The sequence below is a fragment of the Chrysemys picta genome, chromosome 8 (assembly GCF_011386835.1).
Source record: "Chrysemys picta bellii isolate R12L10 chromosome 8, ASM1138683v2, whole genome shotgun sequence".
Lineage (NCBI taxonomy): Eukaryota > Metazoa > Chordata > Testudines > Emydidae > Chrysemys > Chrysemys picta.
The window spans coordinates 2,889,687-2,908,218 of NC_088798.1; the positions used below are offsets into that span (position 1 = coordinate 2,889,687).

The 18,532-nt window shown below is 60.5% G+C and overlaps 1 protein-coding gene across 3 annotated transcripts in view; it reads left to right on the forward strand.

Annotated features, from left to right (window-relative positions):
• Positions 1–18,532, forward strand: part of BTBD19 (BTB domain containing 19) — a 63,071-nt gene that overhangs the window by 19,455 nt on the left and 25,084 nt on the right. The window lies entirely within an intron of this gene.

An 18,532-nucleotide genomic window follows, 5' to 3' on the forward strand; every position in this document is an offset into this window, starting at 1 on the left:
TCGGGTGAGGGGCGGTGATGTCCGGCGGGCCAGGGACTGCACATTTAGCCCGGTGGGGGGAGGGAGCGAGTGGGTGTATTTCTGTAGGTCGACATAGGGGGCACGTCACCCCAGCAATGCAGATTGGCACCATCGGAGGGCTGGGCCGGTACCATGCCAGGAGGGACCCAGCAGGAGCGGGTGATTGTGTCACTTGGTCACAGGCTTGTTCTTACACCTCGGATTGTACAGCTCTAAAGGGAGCTGAGGGCAGGGGAATGGGACCAGTAGCTGCTTTCAGCAGGTCGCTGGAGACAGTTAAGGGTGCAGGGAGGTAATGTCTCAGGGCTGTTTGTTGCCATCTGCTTCCACCCTGCCGGCGATTGTCTGGAATCACTGCAGAGAAAGCAGCCAGGCCAGTGGGAACGGACAGCTTAGGTACTGGCCCTGTGGGTGCATTGCATTGCGGGACTTTGTAGTCAAGGGCCAAGGCTGCATGAGTAGACTTTGGGCGACTCTATTTCTGGGCAAACGGGGCAATGGGAGGCTCATTCTCTGTGCTCAGTCCAGCAAACGGAGCCGAGTTCCCCGACGTGATCTCAGCGGAGCCCGTCGGCGCCCCTGGGCAGCTCAGAAAGTGCAGAGGTTATGAAAAGTTACAGCAGAACCTCCGAGTTCCGGACACCTCGGGGATGGAGGTTGTTCATAACGCTGAACAAAACGTTCTGGTTCTTTCAAAAGTTCACAACTGCACAATGACTTAGTACAGCTTTGAAACCTTACTATGCAGAAGAAAAATGCTGCTTTGAACCATCGTAATTTAAATGAAACAAGCACAGAAACAGTTTCCTTAGCCTGTCAAATCTTTCTTTAAACTTGCCCTTTATTTTTTAAGTACTTTACAGTTAACCAAGCACTGGTCTGTATTGGCTTTATTTATTTTTTTGTCTCTGCTGCTGCCTGATTGTGTATTTCCGATTCTCAATGAGGTATGTGGTTGACCTGTCAGTTCTACTGTATTTATTTGACAGGTTTCAGAGTAGCAACCTTGTTAGTCTGTATCCGCAAAAAGAACAGGAGTACTTGTGGCACCTTAGAGACTAACAAATTTATTAGAGCATAAGCTTTCGTGGGCTACAGCCCCCTTCAGATGCATCTGAAGAAGTGGGCTGTAGCCCACGAAAGCTTATGCTCTAATAAATTTGTTAGTCTCTAAGGTACCACAAGTACTCCTGTTCTTTTTGTATTTATTTGATGACAGAAGCACCTGGAGGCCCAAGCAGATCAGGGCCCTCTTGTGCTGGGCACCGTATGTATGCACAGTAACAGACGGTCACTCACCGGAAGAGTCTGTATCGATGAAGGAGGGATGATGATCCCTGTTTTACAGATGGGGAAACTGAGGCATGGAGGGATAATGACATGCCTGTCCTCCGCAGCAGAGCCAGGAGTTGAACCCAGCTCTCCTGACTGACCGTCCGGTGCCTCACCCACCGCACGATCCTGTGTGTCCAGAGCCGACGGGGTCACCACCTGCCAGTTGTGTAGGTCCAGGGCCCTAGCTCGCCCTGTGCATGTATCTCAGAGCTCGGCTCTTCGGCACCCATCTTAGAGGGGGACAGGTACCCGCTTGCTCTTCAGCCGTTTTCCTCCATTCCAGTGCGTGGATGCGGCCGGCTTTCCCTGGCCACGGTGTCACAGGACCATTGAGGTCCGAGGTGGGAAAACCCCATGAGGTCATCCACTCCAAGCCAGACGGCCCCGTACTTGGGCTACTTCCTTGCTTTCTAAGTAAGATCCTTACACTGATGACTCAGACTCCTCCTAGCTACATACACTCGGGATGTGTCAGGGTCATTCCAGGCATGCTAGAGACACAACCCATAGTGACTTGGCTGAGTGCAGCAAAAATGCCTTCACTCAGCCAGTCCTCTCCGCACGGGAACCCCCGACACCATGTAATGGCCAACTTCCCTACGACGCGCAGCCATGAGCTGCTCCAGTCTCCTTTCAGTTACACATCGGCCTAGCTGTGGAGTGGCTCCGAATGGCCGATCCTGCACGAAGCAAGAGACTTCCCCTGCTCAGCCGTGACTGCGGCAGTGTGAGAGGATCCGAGACAGGCTGAGCCGTCCCTCTCAGAGCCGGGAGTGAAGGGAACGCTCAGAAAACGGGCAGAGATTCCAGGCTGGGGGCAGGGATTGGGAAGCCAGGGCTGTGCTTGTCTGAGCGAACTAGTGAAATCCTTCTGGTTAGGAGGAAGAGGGGGTGAGGAATGGAAAAACAAAAGGGAAGTGACAGGCAGACTCTCCTGCCCACTCCCAGGACTGGGGTGGGGGGTGGGGAGAGCAAAAACTTCCCAGGCCAGCTGCCAAGGCACTTGAGAGCATGGGACGTTGCAGTCATGGGGTTTTTTAACCACTGGCATCTCTCTGCTGGGTTACACACACAGACAAATATGCGCAATCAAAGAGATTCCTAAGTTAGGATGGAATTGGCCTTATGATCCGGAGACTCACCCAGGGTTTCCCCTCTCTCTGTACTGTACTCCTCACAGACGCTAACGCGGATATGAGAGTAGCCATGAACCACTTTAATTCCCGGTGAACGCAGCAAGAGAGCGCCGGGAGGACTCAAGGATCTAGAGCAGAAGGGAGGAAAGGGTCACTCCAGCCAGCGGGGAGTTCCAAGGGTCCGCACATCCCAGACTGGGAAAGAGGCGTGTGAGATAAGGCTGACATGGGGTTCTCGGGGGACTGACTGCTCGAAACCCTACGGTTTAAAACCCGGGTGGAAGAGGAGAAGGAAGCAAACCAGAACAGGCAGTTATAGTGTGGGGGAGGGGTGCAGCCCAAAGGGAAGGACAGTCAAAGGGACTAAGAGAAACTAGCTCTTTATGAAGAGCAGGGAAAGGAATTCTGCGCCTTAGCATGGCCAGGTGACAGGCACCCTAGAGCTGATAATTATTCCTAAAATAACACCCAGGTTTTGTACAGCGCTTTTCATCTGTCGAGCTCAAAGCACGGTTTGAAGGAGGGCGGTATCATTACTCCCATTTTACAGATGGGGAAACCGAGGCACAGAGCTGTCGGGGAAAATAGGGGCGGCACTAGAAAATTGTCAACTAACCCACGTGACACTGATCTTCGAATGGGAAAGGAGGGTCCTCCAGGCAGTTACGCTTTGGGGGATGAAATTCAGTCCCCCAGTAAAGTCACGGAACCGATCTTCGGCGGGAAATGGCGCCCAACTCCTACCAAACACAACCAAGTGCTATAAGCAGCACGTGCTTACCCAGGTCAGAGCTCGTCAGGCAAAGCTGACTGCTTGTTTGGCTGGGTGGACGCAAGGAGCGGACGCAGGGAAGGCCGGGTGTGACGTGCGCACAGGAATTTTAACTCAGTGTTTGCAATCTCGCATGAAATGAATGCAAATGCGCTTTGGTATGCACTGTTCCATGGACTGCAGACTGGATGTAGACACGGGCTGAGGATTCACTGCAAGGTATTTAATCAGGAAGGAAACGTCCAGGGGTAGCGCAGGTCGTCTGGTCTCACATTGAATAGCTTCATTAATGACCTGGAAGAGGGGGGGAAACAGTGCAGCTGGTCCTAAACTGAGGCATTGTGAGGCCAGTTAATGATGGAGGAGCTAGAAATCAGAGCAGAAACCACCCAGCTAGTAAATCTAAGGCAAAGTCATTCAAACCAGATATGCAGCGAGAAAGCAGGGGAGGGGCTGAAAATGGGCAGAAAGTTGCAGTGTCACATCGCATCAAAGCCCGTCCAGTCCCGTGGTGAGCTGAGCACACAGAATCAGCCGGTCACCGAGCGGGGAGGGAAGGCCCTGTTTGACTCTGCAATCGCCTGTGGGATTGCGTGGCCCCTTCTCGGTTATTCTGTTACCGGGACAATATTGACAAACTGGAGGGAGTTCAGAGAAGAGCCATAAAAAAGATCAAGGCCTGGGAGCGGTTTCTGAGGAATGCTTTAAAGAACTAACCTCATTTCTTTGGCTAAATGAGGACAAAGTCCTTGGCTCTGCTGAGTCTGTATTGAATTGGTTTAAGCACTGATGGCTCCATGTATCCGCACTAGTCATGCCGTAAGCATTTTCCTAAGCCATTTCAGGTGCAATGCCTTCTGGGTACTTATCCCACAGTTCCTTGCTAAGCTTCCAGAAACAGTGCGTTGTGAGAGACGCCCCAAGATGGCTGGTGCCCTGTGGGGTAGCAGTGGGGTGACTCGTTGAACCGTTTTGATGCAGCCGCACTGACACTAACCTGGGATCTAGCCCTGAAAATGCACCGGTCCCCTTAGCACATTTGTGAACTGGTTGGAACCTGTGTGCGTATGTGTGTTACGAGCAAACTAAGAGGTGAAACCAGTTCTCAGCATGGTCAACTTCTCTAGTGTAGACGAGACCAGGGGGGTGGAAGGGGAGCCATAGGAACCCTGCGTTGGTCTGATCGATGGCGGAGGGGAATTATTTAGAGGCATGCTCTGAGGAACAATGAGGAGCCGTAGGACGAGATTTAGATGGGGGGGATATTTAGGCTGAATATCAGGCTGAGCATCTTCCTCATGCCTGCACGGTGTGATTCAGAGAGGTGCTGGGATGAAGCCAGCGGCCCCTGGCTATCCGCTCCCAGCTCTTTCCCAACCTGCGTGCCATGCGGATCTCTGGGCACTTTCAGTTTTTCAGGAATCCCTCTCCGGGTGCGGGTGGTGTCAGCAGCAGGGAATTCGCCCCTTCCTTCCCGCAGAGGCCCGCATTCCTTTCCCATAACCTGCCCGAGGAGCACGTGTCGCTAGCGCTCTCTGCATGTGTCACTTCCTCTTCCCAGCGGCTCTGTTCCTGGACTAGCACCTCTCGTTTCCCGGAGCCTGCCCGGCTGGCGACGCTGGTCGGCGAGGGAACCCACGCCCGCTGCTGGTTCTCCCAGCCATCGTGTCAGGGGAACCCACAGTCAGGGCTCGTCTACGGCCCGCGCCTCGGCTGTGTCTCTTAGCGGTTGGGCTTGGGACAGAGGAGCCCAGCAAAGTATCTTCTGCAGGGTCAACCAAAGCCAGGCTGGCAACTTGCCAACAGCCCAAAGGCCACACGGGATGAGCAGTTGAGAACGGGAATTACAGCGGAGAGTGTCATTCCCAGGATGCAGCGCTCCACCTTGGGCATGATGGGATGGAGACTGCATGGTGAGTTCTGGGAGGGTCCGGAGTTTCCCCCATGACTTAGTCAGGCCCAGTGCGGGGTGTTGGACCCACCTGGGGCGAAAGGGACCCAGCCAGTCCCGTGCAGGGCTAAGGAATTGTCCACCCGAAGCACACGGGCCTGGGCCTGCTCCCCGGGAGCCCACGGCTGTGCGGGAACGTTTCCTTTCGAGCCCAGGCCGACGCAGGGCGGAGGGGAAGCTGCCTGGCGGTGAGGCCTGGCAGGCAAGGCAATGGGTGGAAGCTACTTTCTTGGGTCATGGAAAACCAGCCCAGCCTGAGTTCCGGGGCCTGAGGAGGTCTCGTCTCCCAGGCCTTGTCCAGCCCAAGCGGCTGCGGGAAGGGGCTTTGAAGGCTAGTTTCCTTCCCTGGTGTTCACTGATGTGGGGCTGCCCCTGTGACTAACAGGACAGTGGCTCCCCAGCCAGAGGCAGAGCTGGATGGGGCAGGAGCCGGCTGGACAGGGAGACCAGAGTCCCCTTCCGTAGTGGAGAGACTCTGGTTGCGCTGATCCCATCCTGTGTGATCAGGAGGAGCCGAGGGCTCCCAAGCTTCCTCTTAGCCGAGTGTGACGAACGTGGGGGGGGGGGGGGTATGTGTGTCTCACCCCCGCTAATTCCTGGATGAGCATGTTCTGAACACTGGGCCTGAAGCCGCGGCTAAAGGCCAGTGTGTGGGGGATGGGGCTAGCAGACCCAGGCCAGGGAGCTGTGGGGTTGGCACTGGGGGCATGGGGCCAGCAGTGGGGGAGCTGTGGGGCTGATGCAGGGGGTGCGGAGCTGGCAGACCCAGACCAGGGCCTGGGAACCATGGGGCCTGGGCATGGGGTGTGGGGCCAGCAGTCAGGGAGCTGCGGGGCTGGCAGTGAGGGGGGTGCGGAGCTGGCAGTGGAGGAGACGTGGGGCTCGCAGTGGGGGAGACGTGGGGCTGGCAGTGGGGGAGATGTGGGGCTGGCAGTGGGGGAGATGCTGGGCTGGCAGTGGGGGAGATGCTGGGCTGGCAGTGAGGGGGGCGCAGGCTGGCAGTGGGGGAGATGCGGGGCTGGCAGTGGGGGAGAGGCAGGGCTGGCAGTGGGGGAGATGCGGGGCTGGCAGTGGGGGAGATGCGGGGCTGGCAGTGAGGGGAGCGCAGGGCTGGCAGTGGGGGAGACGTGGGGCTGGCAGTGGGGGAGACACGGGGCTGGCAGTGAGGGAGACGCGGGGCTGGCAGTGGGGGAGATGTGGAGCTGGCAGGGCCAGACTTGGGGGCCGGCGCAGGGGGTGTGGACCCAGCAGGCCCATGCCCGGGAACGTGCTTCTCTTTGTTTTGATTGTAAGGTTGCCTCGTTCCCCGTCCGTCCGGGTGGGTTTTGTTGAGCTTGTCTCCTAAAAATAGCTGTCTGCTCACCTCCCCGGGCTGGGAACAGCCGCTTCCCGCCCGCAGCCCCCGGGTGCCTCCCCCGAGCTGGGAGCTGGGCTAATGAAAGCCAGGCAGGTGGGCCGGGAGGCGGGGGGCTCAGGAAATGACCGCAGCGCTGGGCCGGGGCCAGCACTGCACAGCTGCCGTCCCACAGACAAAGAGGAGCTCAGGCCTGGGGAACGGGGCCGGGGGGATCCAAGGATTCGTTCGGAGCAGTCGTGGGCCTTGCTGCCGTGCCAGGCGGCCGGGGCGTCGAGCTGCTCCCTGCTCTCCCTGGCGGGGGAAGAGCCGCAGCGCTGGGCCGTGGTGGCAAGATGGACGCGGGTCGCCCAGCACTGTGGCGTGGCTTTGATGTCGGTTCTGCCCCCAACAGGCAGGCGCCGTGGGGCCTGGCTGCCGCACACGCAGCAAGGGGCATCCTGGGAGAGACAAGGAGGGGAGCTCAAGTTGGGGGAGCACAGCTAACAGCTCCCCTTCTCCCCCTGGCTGGGGTAACAGCCCCCCAATTCCTCTTCTCCCCTGGCTGGGGTAACAGCCCCCCAATCCCCCCTTCCCTCCCGGCAGGGGTAGCTACCCCTTCAACACCCCCACAGCCCCCCTTCTTCCCCCTGGCTGGGGTAGCTACCCCTTCAACACCCCCCACAGTCCCGCTCCTCCCTTTGGCTGGGGTAACAGCCCCCCATTCCTCCCTTTGCCCCCTGGCTCGGGTAACAGCCCCCCATTTCCCCCATAACCTCCCCTCCTCTCCCTTGACTGAGGTAAGCAGCCCCCCGTCTCCTGGGCTGTCTGGCTTGTCTAAGGGCTGCACCCCGCAGGCAGGATGCCTGGGTTCCTTACCCAGCTCCGGGAGGGGAGTTTGGTCTAGAGCAGAGGACTGGACGCCTGGGTTCTGGTTTTGATGGTTCTGTCCCGACCCACTGGGATTTTAGGCAAGTCACTTCGCTGTCTGTGCCAACTGGAGACCCCAATAGGTCCCTCCTGGGCTGGGGCAGGGGGCTGTGATTCTAAACCCGAGTGGCTTTGAGGTGCTTTGGAGTGGGGGTGGGGCAGTCACAGCCAGTGGCTACCCCGTGCCCCCACCGCTCTCACGTTTTACAGCCCTAGGCACCTGGCAGAGGGCCGGTCTCCCATGTCGAGCCAAGCAGCCAGCAGGACAAGGAACAAAGAGCAGGTCTGGACGTGCCGGCAGCGGGGCCTAGTGGTGTGGGGGAGAGGCCGGGGGCGTGCGGTGCTGAGCCCTCCCCCGCAGGCCAGGCGGAAAGGAATCTCTGCCCAGCCCTGCGTGAAGTTCTCCACGTCCCCATGGGGAACGCTCTGTGCGCCGGCTCGGGGCAGCGCTCGGGCACCGTCCCAGCGTGGGGGCAGGCGGTGATGTGGCAAACTCTGCTCTGGAGCAGCGCAGGCTTTGGCGATGCTGAGGGGCCTCCAAGGGGGGCCCCGATCCTCAAAGGCACCGAACGAACTCCCATTAACTTCCATAGCAGTGAGGAATCGGGCCCGGCTCCTCAGTCGCCTGCCGCCCTCACAGCATGTGGGCGGGCGATGCCCCCGGGTCACCCCCCGCTCCTGGCGTTCCTGGCCGTCTGGTTGGCATGTCTGCATGGGGGTCTGTCCAGCCTGCGCCTCACTCCCACCCGAATACTCCACGCTTGGCCCTTTTCTAGGCCCGTCCATGCCCACAGCTCCAGGTGCTTCACAGACAGCCGGCACCCGCCCTGGCCCACTCTGGTGCTTTGACTAAGCCGGGGGGTTCACGGAGCAGACGCCCCCAGCGCGGACGCGGTCAGACTGGGATAAAAGCACGCAGGCCGGAGTAGCTCATGCCGGTCGGGTGAAGCCAAATAATCAGTACTGGTGTAAAACGCCTCCTCCCCGCGTATCTGCATCCCCACGTTCGAGCTGACCCCCCACCGGCCGCCATGGTGATGCTGGTAAAACTCAGAGTGGAGACCCCCTTGTGACAATGTGGTTCTGGCGGAACCCAACTGAGAGCGCCAACTCAGGACAAATTGCTCAAATAGGGCAGTTACAGCCCAAGGCTGGGGTTTTTTCCACCTCTAAGGCAAACCAAACCAGCCAGACTAGGAGGACTTCGGCCTCACCCCACTGGCTAACCGCAAGTCACACAAGCAATTCCCTTAGACACTCCAGTTTCCCAGTATTCCCACCAGTGCCACTCGTTATGGGGACAAATGGTTATGAAAACCAATACCCCAGTGAAAGAAAAAGGTTCTCCTGATCCCAAAGGACCACGCCCCAGACCCAGGTCAATATATAAATCAGATCTTACCCACAAATCACGCTGTTGCCAATCCCTTAGAATCTAAAATCTAAAGGTTTATTCGTAAAAGGAAGAAGATAGAGATGAGAGTTAGAATTGGTTACATGGAATCAATTACATACAGTAATGGCAAAGTTCTTGGTTCAGGCTTGCAGCAGCGATGGAATAAACTGCAGGTTCAAATCAAGTCTCTGGAATACATCCCCAGCCGGGATGGGTCCTCAGTCCCTTGTTCAAAGCTTCAGCTTGTAGCAAAGTCCCTCCAGAGGTATGAAGCAGGATTGAAGACAAGATGGAGATGAGGCATCAGCCTTATATAGTCTTTTCCAGGTGTAAGAACACCTCTTTGTTCTTACTGTGGAAAATTACAGCAAAATGGAGTCTGGAGTCACATGGGCAAGTTCCTGCATACTTTGCTGAGTCTCAAGGCATATTTGCCTTCTCTCAATGGGTCCATTGTATAGCTGATGGTCCTTAATGGGCCATCAAGCAGGCTAAGCAGAGCTAACATCAGTTTATCTGGGATGTCACCCAGCAGCATAGCGTAAGTTTGAAATACAGACAGTATAGAGCCAATATTCATAACTTCAACTACAAAATTGGTACACACATATAGACAGCATAATCATAACCAGTAAACCATAACCTTGTCTTAGACACCCCATTTGACCCCCTTTATACAAGATTTGGGTGCCACTACAGGACCTTGGTTGCAACAATGATCTATATGGTCCCAGATTATATCAATAACGTCACACCCCTAAGCCTCGCTCCCTCCTGCCGGACGGGTGAGTGCCATTGTCTGTTTGCCCTGTTGGAGAAACTGAGGCAGGGAGCAGGGGCCTGGCCGAAGTCTGCCAGAGCTCAGAACAGAATCCTGGGCTTCTGACCCTAGCAACCGGCTCTTCCCCACGACCATCCTTCCCTCTCCCTCCCCCGCCTGCACGCAGGGTGAGTTCGGGGGGGTGCTGGGGGGCGGTAGAAAGCCGCACCCCTGGTCTCGGTGAGCAGCTGGCACGTGGAATCCAGAGCCAGGCTCCTCTCGGCCCCGCTGTCGGTTCCAACGATGCTGCCCACCCTGCGGGGGAGGGGCCGGGGGCCGTGATTTATTTGTGAAGTTCCCAGAAAGCAGGAAGCCAAAACAAAAAGCGGAGGCTGTTTGTGACACAGCTGCGGTCGCCTGCCAGAGCGGTGATGTTGCTGCGCGCCTGGGAGACTCACAGCCACAGTGGGGCTTGAGCTCAGGCCCCGTCACTGGCACAGGGAGCAAATCTCCATTAACTGGGAGCAATATAGGGACACGGACCCGCAGCCAAGCAGCTCTGCTCCTTCCCGGAGAGGGCTCTGGTGCATGGGGGCGACTGCCAGTGAAGAATAAAGCAAACGGCAGGGAAAGCGCAGAGCAGGGAAGTGACGGGAAAAGCTGCGCCCTGCTGGGAAGCCAGGAGGATGGAGCAGTGGGGGGAGGACACCACGCTGGGAGTGGAGGACAGTGCAGGGTTTTAGGAGCCCCTCCGAGGCCTGGCTAGCTCATACCAGCCTCGGGCTGTTTAGGGCATTGCATTTAGCGGCCTCTTTTTGTGTCACAGGCTCCCAGCCGTGTTTCAAAATACACCGTCCTGGCTGGCTCAGCCAGACTCTAGTTAAACAGAAGGCAAACGCTGAGCCGTTGGAGGGGGAAGGAAGAGATCACGCTGGGTGGGGGAGGATGACAAAGTCTCACATTGTGGGTGATATTTGGGGTCAGGCGGCGGAGAGGGCAAGGTCGGCTGGCTCTTGCTATCCCTGGCCTGGCCCCAGGACACCCCTCAGGATCAGCCCGGCGAAGGCTGGGATCCCATGGTGCCGTTTGCTCCTTCCCCGTCTCATCCTTCAGCCGGCCCGGGCTGTGCTTCCCTTTGCCGTGCCAAAGTTTCTCCGAGTTCCCCCCTTTGCAGGGGACAGCCCATCCCCTCGGTATTCTGGGCACCAGTTCGGCCTCACGTCTGCGATAGCCGGTTTGGCCCCTGGCTCTCCGTGTCCCCCAGCGCGGGCCGCGGCCCTGGAGCTGTCTCTGGTTGGCCCGGCCCCGCCTGGCTGGCTTGCGCCCTGCGCCGTTGCTCGTTGTCGGTTAATGAGACGTTTGCTGAGCTCGCTCGTTGGGAAGTGGTTCCTGTGGCTGATTGTCCTCCCGGCGTGCGCTGCCCCGGCGAGAAGTAGCCCCCGGCGCGGCGGGTTAAAGCGCACCCGAGGTGAAGTCCAAGGCAGGCCGGGCCGCCAGCTGCCATCCAAGGGGAGTGGTTCATTCTCCATCCCGGGGAGTCTCCCAGTAAACGCCAGGCAAGCTCCGGCACCAGGCACTGAGCTCACTGCTGGCTTCCCAGGGTGACGTTCTCCGGGGGGGTTCAGACCAGATGCTCAGAGCGGTCCCTGCTGGGCGGGAGATCTCTGGCTACTCGAGGACCGTGGCTCAGCCCAACCCAGCGGCCCATCTAGGCTGGGATCCAGGCTGGTCCCAGTCCAGACCAGTGCGCTCTGATCCGGTTCCCGGTCTCTGACAATAGCCAGCGCTTGATGCTCGTTCCAGTTCACGCTGGGACCCTCCTTCTGCCTGGCGACGCACTGCGTCACTCCGGGGGGAATTTGCGCCCGCCCCCAGCGGCAGAGCCTCGTGCCCAGACACATGCGGGCTCAGCCAAGGGGGTGACAGCTCTTCTGTGGAGCCTGTGGTGGGGGCTGTGGTGCAGGCAGCGTATGGCAGAGCACGATCAGCTGGGGGCAGTCTCCACCACGCCCCCCCACGCTCCATGTGCCTGCTTCCATCTGCTTCATGGAACATGAGGCACGACGCTCCGGCCCCCTGCGCGTCGGTCGGTCGTGGCAAACCTTGGGCTTGCCCAAGTTAGAATCCCCTCTGCCAGCCCCCTGCATGGCATGCTCCCTCCGCCCTGCCAAAGCAGTGACGCCCAAGGGGGGTGGGATCGACGCCGCCTGGGTCTCCAGGGCTCTGGGGTCAGAGCAGGCGTTTAACGTTAAAACTGGGTGCAAGTCCAGCGCCCCGGCTCTCCACGGTGCCTCCGGAGCCTGGCTTTGACTGGCGAGGAGGGGGGCACTGGCTGATGGGTGAGGATGGAGAGCCGGGTACTCTGATGGGATGGACAGTCCCTACCCCTGGCTGTGGTGGGTGGGGGTTGGAGAGATGCTGCTGAGAAAATGCCTCCTCTCCCCCCTCCAGGAGTTATGGCCTGGCACCCCGCAGGCAGGCAATGGGGCCAGGAATGGGGGGGGGCTCTCTGTGGCCCAGCTGGAAGGAGGATTAGGGTTTTCCTGTTGCTCTGGATGGTGGGAAGCAGCTGCAGTCGGCGGCCTGCTGTGATACTGTTGACACCTCCTGGTGTTACCTCCGGGCAGCGGGATGGGGCAGTGGCGACCTGCCAGCTGGCCCTGGGCCCTGGCTCATGGAAAGCGCTGAGAGAAGAGGCCTGTTTGCCGATGCTCAGGTGACAGTTAATCCTGTTTTCTCTGCCCCAGGTCACCCCCCAAACGCCGGCCACCCTCTGGGAAAGGCTCGCGAGCTAGTCACCGCCAGGCTGCCTGGCAATGTGGGTGCTGCCCGAGCCAGGCTCTGCAGGGGTGCAGTTTGTCATGGCAGGCGGCCCCTGCTCGGGAGAGGGCCAGGACTGGAGTAAGAGGGGTAGTATGGGATTGAAGGGCCTTGGTGGAGCTGGGGGGGGGAAGCCCAGGGTTGTGGGTCAGGATTGAGGGGCACTGGCAGATTTGGGGGGGGGGAGCCCAGGGCTGTGGGTCAGGATTGAGGGGCACTGACAGAGCTGGGGGGGGGGAGCCCAGGGCTGAGGTAGCAGGGGCTGCGGGTCGGGAGTGAGGGGCACGGGGGGAGTCCAGGGCTGGGGTAGCAGGGGCTGCGGGTCGGGAGTGAGGGGCACGGGGGGAGTCCAGGGCTGAGGTAGCAGGGGCTGCGGGTCGGGAGTGAGGGGCACAGGGGGAGTCCAGGGCTGGGGTAGCAGGGGCTGCGGGTCGGGAGTGAGGGGCACGGGGGGAGCCCAGGGCTGGGGTGGCAGGGGCTGCGGGTCGGGAGTGAGGGGCACGGGGGGAGTCCAGGGCTGGGGTGGCAGGGGCTGCGGGTCGGGAGTGAGGGTCACGGGGGGGAGTCCAGGGCTGGGGTGGCAGGGGGCTGCGGGTCGGGAGTGAGGGGCACTGGCTGAGCTGTGTCCTGGCGCAGCGGGCAGAGGGTGCTGCTGGAAGGCCCTGTCCATGTGTTGCCTGCAGCTGGGCGCGGGCTCTGCTGATAACAGCAGTCGGTCCATGCCCCTCACCGGAGCAGACGGGATGTTCTCCGCAGCGCTGCCCAGTCCAGTTCTCTCTGTCCCTGGCACCTTTCTCTGTGCTCTGGGGTTTCATTCCCGGTGGGGTGTTCACTGGGTGACCCTGTGGAGCCATGGATCAGGGTGCCCGCAGCCAGCCCTGCCCCGCAGGTGCCCGACGCCAGCTAGGAAGATGCCAGTGAATTCCCTGCTGTGTGCCCCAGCTTGGCAGATGGGCCTGGCAGAAAGGTGGGAGCACGGGGTGCTGAGTTTGACGAGAGGCCTGGCTGCCAGCCACCAGGCACAAGGCCGGCTGTTTGCTTTGAGCCCAGGTTTGCCTCAGCACGGCCTATGGCTGGGGAAAGCTGGGCCTGCTTTCCTCCCCGCTGGGCCAACAGGACGGCAGCTGCCGCCTCCGCTGATCTGGTCCTGAGCCCCTGGCCGGGCGGTTGTCATGTCTGGGCTCCGTGCGTTTTGTTGTCCCAGGCCTGGGGTGCATGGCTAAGGCCCCTCACCTCCTGGCGGGAGGGGAAAGTTTGCCAGCACTGGAAAGAACTGGGCTGTGTGTCTATGCACTGCCGCCCCCTACAGGCTGGAATCAGACCTGCTCTACTCTATGTCATAGGCCCTATATTGCTCTCCGATAATTGGGAGTCTCCCTTTGCTCCAGAGGCAGGGGCTGCTGCTCTGGGAGCTGGCTCTGAGTCACTGTCACTGTGAAGTTGTCTGTAACTCTGGCATGCAGCTGGGTGAGAACCAGGAAGCTGTGGGTGGCCCTGGAGTTGATGCAACAGCAAAAGTGACCTTCCAGCCAGCTCCTCTGGCAGCCGGCGCGCTCTCGCTTTCCACATCCTTGCCACGCTGACACCTACCTGAAGGTGTGGTGTCAGCCCGGCTTGCAGCAGCGCTCCTGCACAGCCAACAGCCTCGCCTGCGAGCTCCCAGGCCCACGCACAGGAGCTGGGCACCTTGCCAAATGCTGACAGGGCAGGGCGCCATCCACCCATTGGGGCTGTACCGGCACTCACGGGGCGGGAACAGGCATCGCGCCCTGGGTGAGCTCCGGCGGGGGCCTCGGGCGCTCTCAGCACGCTTTGTGCAGCCTTGAAGCCCCCAGCGGCCGGGAAGTGGCTGCCGCCAGCGCTGTGCCCCACCCCCGTTGGTGAGGCGGGCACCTGCCTGGTGGACTGGTCTGAGCTCCGCGCAGCTCATTGCACGTAAGGGCCATCGGCCAGGAGTGGGTCCCAGCCCCCGAGCCAGGAAGCTGGAGGCCAGTTCCCTCGGTGGCTCATCAATCCAGCTCTTTTCCTGCCAGAGGGGAAGGGATTTCTCTTCTGTAGCTGGCCGGGCGGATGTGGCTGGGACAGGCCTGAGTCGGAAACCCAAAACATCGGCCTCTGCAACGGCTGCAGGGGCTGCGGGCCAGGGCGTGTGCGTCAGGAAGGGACCCGGAAGAGAGAGCGTTTCTGTGCCATTTTCTCATCACCTGTGGGCATAACGATCCGGGGTGGCTAACGAGCCCCAGCCCCTGTGATTAGACCAGAGACCTCCACGGGCCAGCCGGCTGCCTCCTTTCCTAACGCTGCAGCAGGCGGGGGGAGGGGGCGTTGCCCCCTGGGATGCAGGTGGAGGGGTAAGCAGGAAGCAGTGGGAAATCCCCAGCCGGGCAGCCTGGCTTGGCTGGGACGCAGATGCGAAGTTTAGGCTCCCTTCCCAGTGCTGGCGGGCCCAGCTCCTGATGCAACGGCCCCAAGGCCATAGCCGGCTTTTCCCACACAGCGTCTGGCACAGAAGCTACTGATCCAGCCAGACCAGCCCTGCACCTCCCCAGTGCCCCAACTCTGCTGGATGGGGGCCCTGCCCCGGGCACTGCAGAGCCCCGCTCCGGGGCGCAGGCTGGGGGTGAGTGGGGCAGCGGCTGCACAGATACACTTATCCCTTGGCCCTGTATACGCCACAGGCGGGGGGCCCCGCTGCTCCAGCCCCCTCCTTTCCGCAGGCTGCCTTTGGCCCAGTGTCTGGGGCTGACAACACCCCATTGCTCAATAAGGACAAATGCAAAGTACTCCACATAGGAAGGAACAATCAGTTGCACACATAGAAAATGGGAACTGCCTGCCTAGGAAGGAGTGTACAGTCCTGCGGAAAGGGAGCTGGGGGCCATAGCTGACCACAAGCTAAGTCTGAGTTAACAGTGTGACACTGCTGCAAAAAAAGCGAACCTCATTCTGGGCTGTATTAGCTGGAGTGTTGTAAGCCAGACACAAGTAGTAATTCTTCCGCTCTACTCCGCGCTGATTAGGCCTCAGCTGGAGTATTGTGTCCAGTTCTGGGCGCCACATTTCAGGAACGATGGGGACAAACTGGAGAAAGTCCAGAGTGAAGCGCAACAAAAACGATGAAAGGTCTAGAAACCATGACCTATGAGGGAAGACTGAAAAAACCTGGGTTTGTTTAGTCTGGAGAAGAGAAGACTGAGAGGGGACATGATACCAGTTTTCAAGTACATAAAAGGCTGTTACAAGGAGGAGGGAGAAAAATTGTTCTCCTTAACCTCTGAGGCTAGGACAAGAGGCTTAAATCGTAACCAGGGCAGTTTAGGTTGGACATAAGGAAAAACTTCCTAACTGTCAGGGTGGTAAAGCACTGGAATAAATGGCCTAGGGAGGTGGTGGAATCTCCATCACTGGGGATGGTTAAGAGCTGGTTAGACAAACCCCTGTCAGGGATGGCCTAGATAATCCTTAGTCCTGCCATGAGTGCAGGGGACTGGGTGGGGTGCGTGGGACCGTGACGGGGCAGGTATGGCCGAGGGGAGCATGGGTGGGCAGGACCGTGGAGGAGTAGGCGAGACTGAGGGGAGCAGGACTGGGCAGGTGGTGCGGGGCCATGGTGGAGCCGGCAGGACTGAGGGGCACGGGGCTGGTGGGCGAGGCCATGGGACACATGGCGGGGTGGGCGGAGCCGTGATGGGGTGGGCGGGGCTGTGGCTGAGGAGAGCGTGGCTGGGCCAGTGGAGCCATTTTGGGGGCGGGGGGGACCGTGGCAGAGCAGGGTTGGGCTGGGCGGGCTCTGATGGGGTGGGAGAGGCATCTCACCCACGTGCCACGTGGTGGGCTCAGCTCGGTGCCTCCTGGCGCGCCTCACCAGCGGGCTAGAGGGGCCACCCGTGGCTGCAGTAGGAAGTCGCCAGCTTCCCTAAGCCCTGGCTTCTAGTGCCAGCATCGCTCTCTGCTGCAATTTCCTTTGCTTGTGGTTTGCTTTCCGGGGCCGCGCTGGCTGGACACGCCCGGTCGGGAGCAGGGCCGAGCAGGCTGGCCACAGTGCTGAGCGAGGCGTAGCTGCCAAGGGCTCCTGGGAAGGCCGCGGCTTTTCCTTCCTCTGCTCACAGCCGCTGGGTGAAACCGGGGGAAGAGGGAGCGGCCAGGCCATAGAGGGGGTGACCTGTCCCCTCTGAGCAATCCTGGGGCTCCTGGAGCGAGCGGGTGCCCGGCCTGCTCCCCCTCTGCTGCGCCATGTAACCTCCTGGCGCGGAGTCCTGGCTTTGTGGCTTCCACCTTCCCTTGACCCCTCAGGCAAAGGCGCCAGCTTCCTCCCCTTGCCCTCGTGGGCCACGGCCTTGCTCTCCCGCGCCTCCCCGCGCAGGAACCCGGAGCCTCTCCGGGGAGCCTCAGAGCCTGGGACTGAATCACAGCCTGGGGGCCGGTCACCGCCAGCCGGCGGCAGAGCTGGGCCTGGAGCTGAGGCCTCCGGACCCATCCTCCAACCTCTTCCCTCGTCGGCAAAGCACTGGTGATGGGAACCCAGCGACCACCGGTGCTGGCGCCTCTCCCAAGGGAAGAGGGGCCGTTGGGGAGAAACGCCAACCCCAGCCCAGCTCCCTTCTCCTGGGGGCTCCTTCTCCCATCCCGGCCGGGCCTCCTGCCCAGGTCGGCCGAGCCCCGGTGGGACCAATGCGAGCTGTGACGCTGGGTAACTGTCTCTGGGTGACGGCAGCTTGGGGACGGACTGGGCGCTCGGAGAGGGCGCTGCCCAGCGGGGCCTTGTTCACCGGCAGCACGTGATCGCCTGCTTTCTGCCTGGCTGAGGAGTCAGCCCATCCTCTGGCCTCCGGGGGAGAGGAAAGAGCCCGAGGCCCCCGGTGCTGCCTGGCCAGAATAGCGGGGCTTTGATTTCTTCCTAGCACCGTGGTAATGCAACCCCCGTCCCTGCGGGGCTGCTGAGCGCCTGGGGCTGGGAAATCGGCCTGCCGTGAGGAACCTCTTCCCCGGCTGCTCCGGAGTCCGAGGTCGGCTGGAGGTGAATTTCCACGGTGACGCCGGGACTCCCCTTCCCGGGACCTTGTCTCTGGCGTCCTGTGCCCTGGGTGACTCAGGAACGGCCGGCGCTGACGGGCTACAAGGCAGGAGACAAGCCCAATAATGCCACCAGAGCCATCGCCCCCAGCCTGCTGGGCACTAAACATCTGGGGTGGGGATCCCCCCTTGGCTGGCCCTTGTCTTTCCCCGGGCCCAGGCTCAGAGATGGGGATTGGCACCTTGGGTGCGCTCCCCTCTCGCAGGGGTTGAGACCGCGGAGGGTTTGCTCCTGGCTGCTGGGCTGGGGAGGGGCTCTGGGGCTGAGTGGCTGTTGCGATGTATTTAATGGCTCTGCTAATGATCCCCCCAGGAATCCGTGGCTGGGGGCCTCGGCCCCCAGCAGAGTCCCGGCACAGTGGGGACCCGCACTAGGCGTGACTGTGAACCGCTTCCGGCGCGGCGAGGGGTTGGAGGGAGGCCGGATGGGTCTCCATGGGGCTCCTTTGCCCTCCCACGAGGAAGGGAGCCAGACACGCCCATCCAAGCAGGTTGGTGCCCTGTGCCAGAGTCAGGGCACCAGGCAGAGTGGGCGGCACATGGAGTGGGCAGTGTGATGGTGCACAAGGAAGCAGGCAAGGAGGGTGGCTGTGACTCCCAGCCAGGAGTGGGAGTCAGGGCCACTGGCTACAAAGCCGCAAACATGCCCTGGCCTGTGTTCCTAAGCCCCCCGCCTCCCCTCCCCCCGACCCTGCTGGGGTTCCAGCGAGTGGCAGTTCAGTCCGTGGCCTTTAGCACCCGGGACCATAGACCGGTGTTGACCAGCGTTTGGACAGTGGCACAGCCAGGGCAGAACTGTGGCACAAAGGGCTGGGGCAATTGCTCGGGTGAATGGGCCAATGCCCCCGCAGGAGCTGCCCGTGGGGGGTGAACCCGGGAACTCTGGAGCCAGGCGCCCGCAGGCAGGAGCAGACTCGTTCTGTTCTGGGCCATGTCGTTCTCAGCTCACACTACTCCCCGGGCACCTTCCGGGCGTGCGCTGAAGGTGTGGCTGCCCAGGGGCTC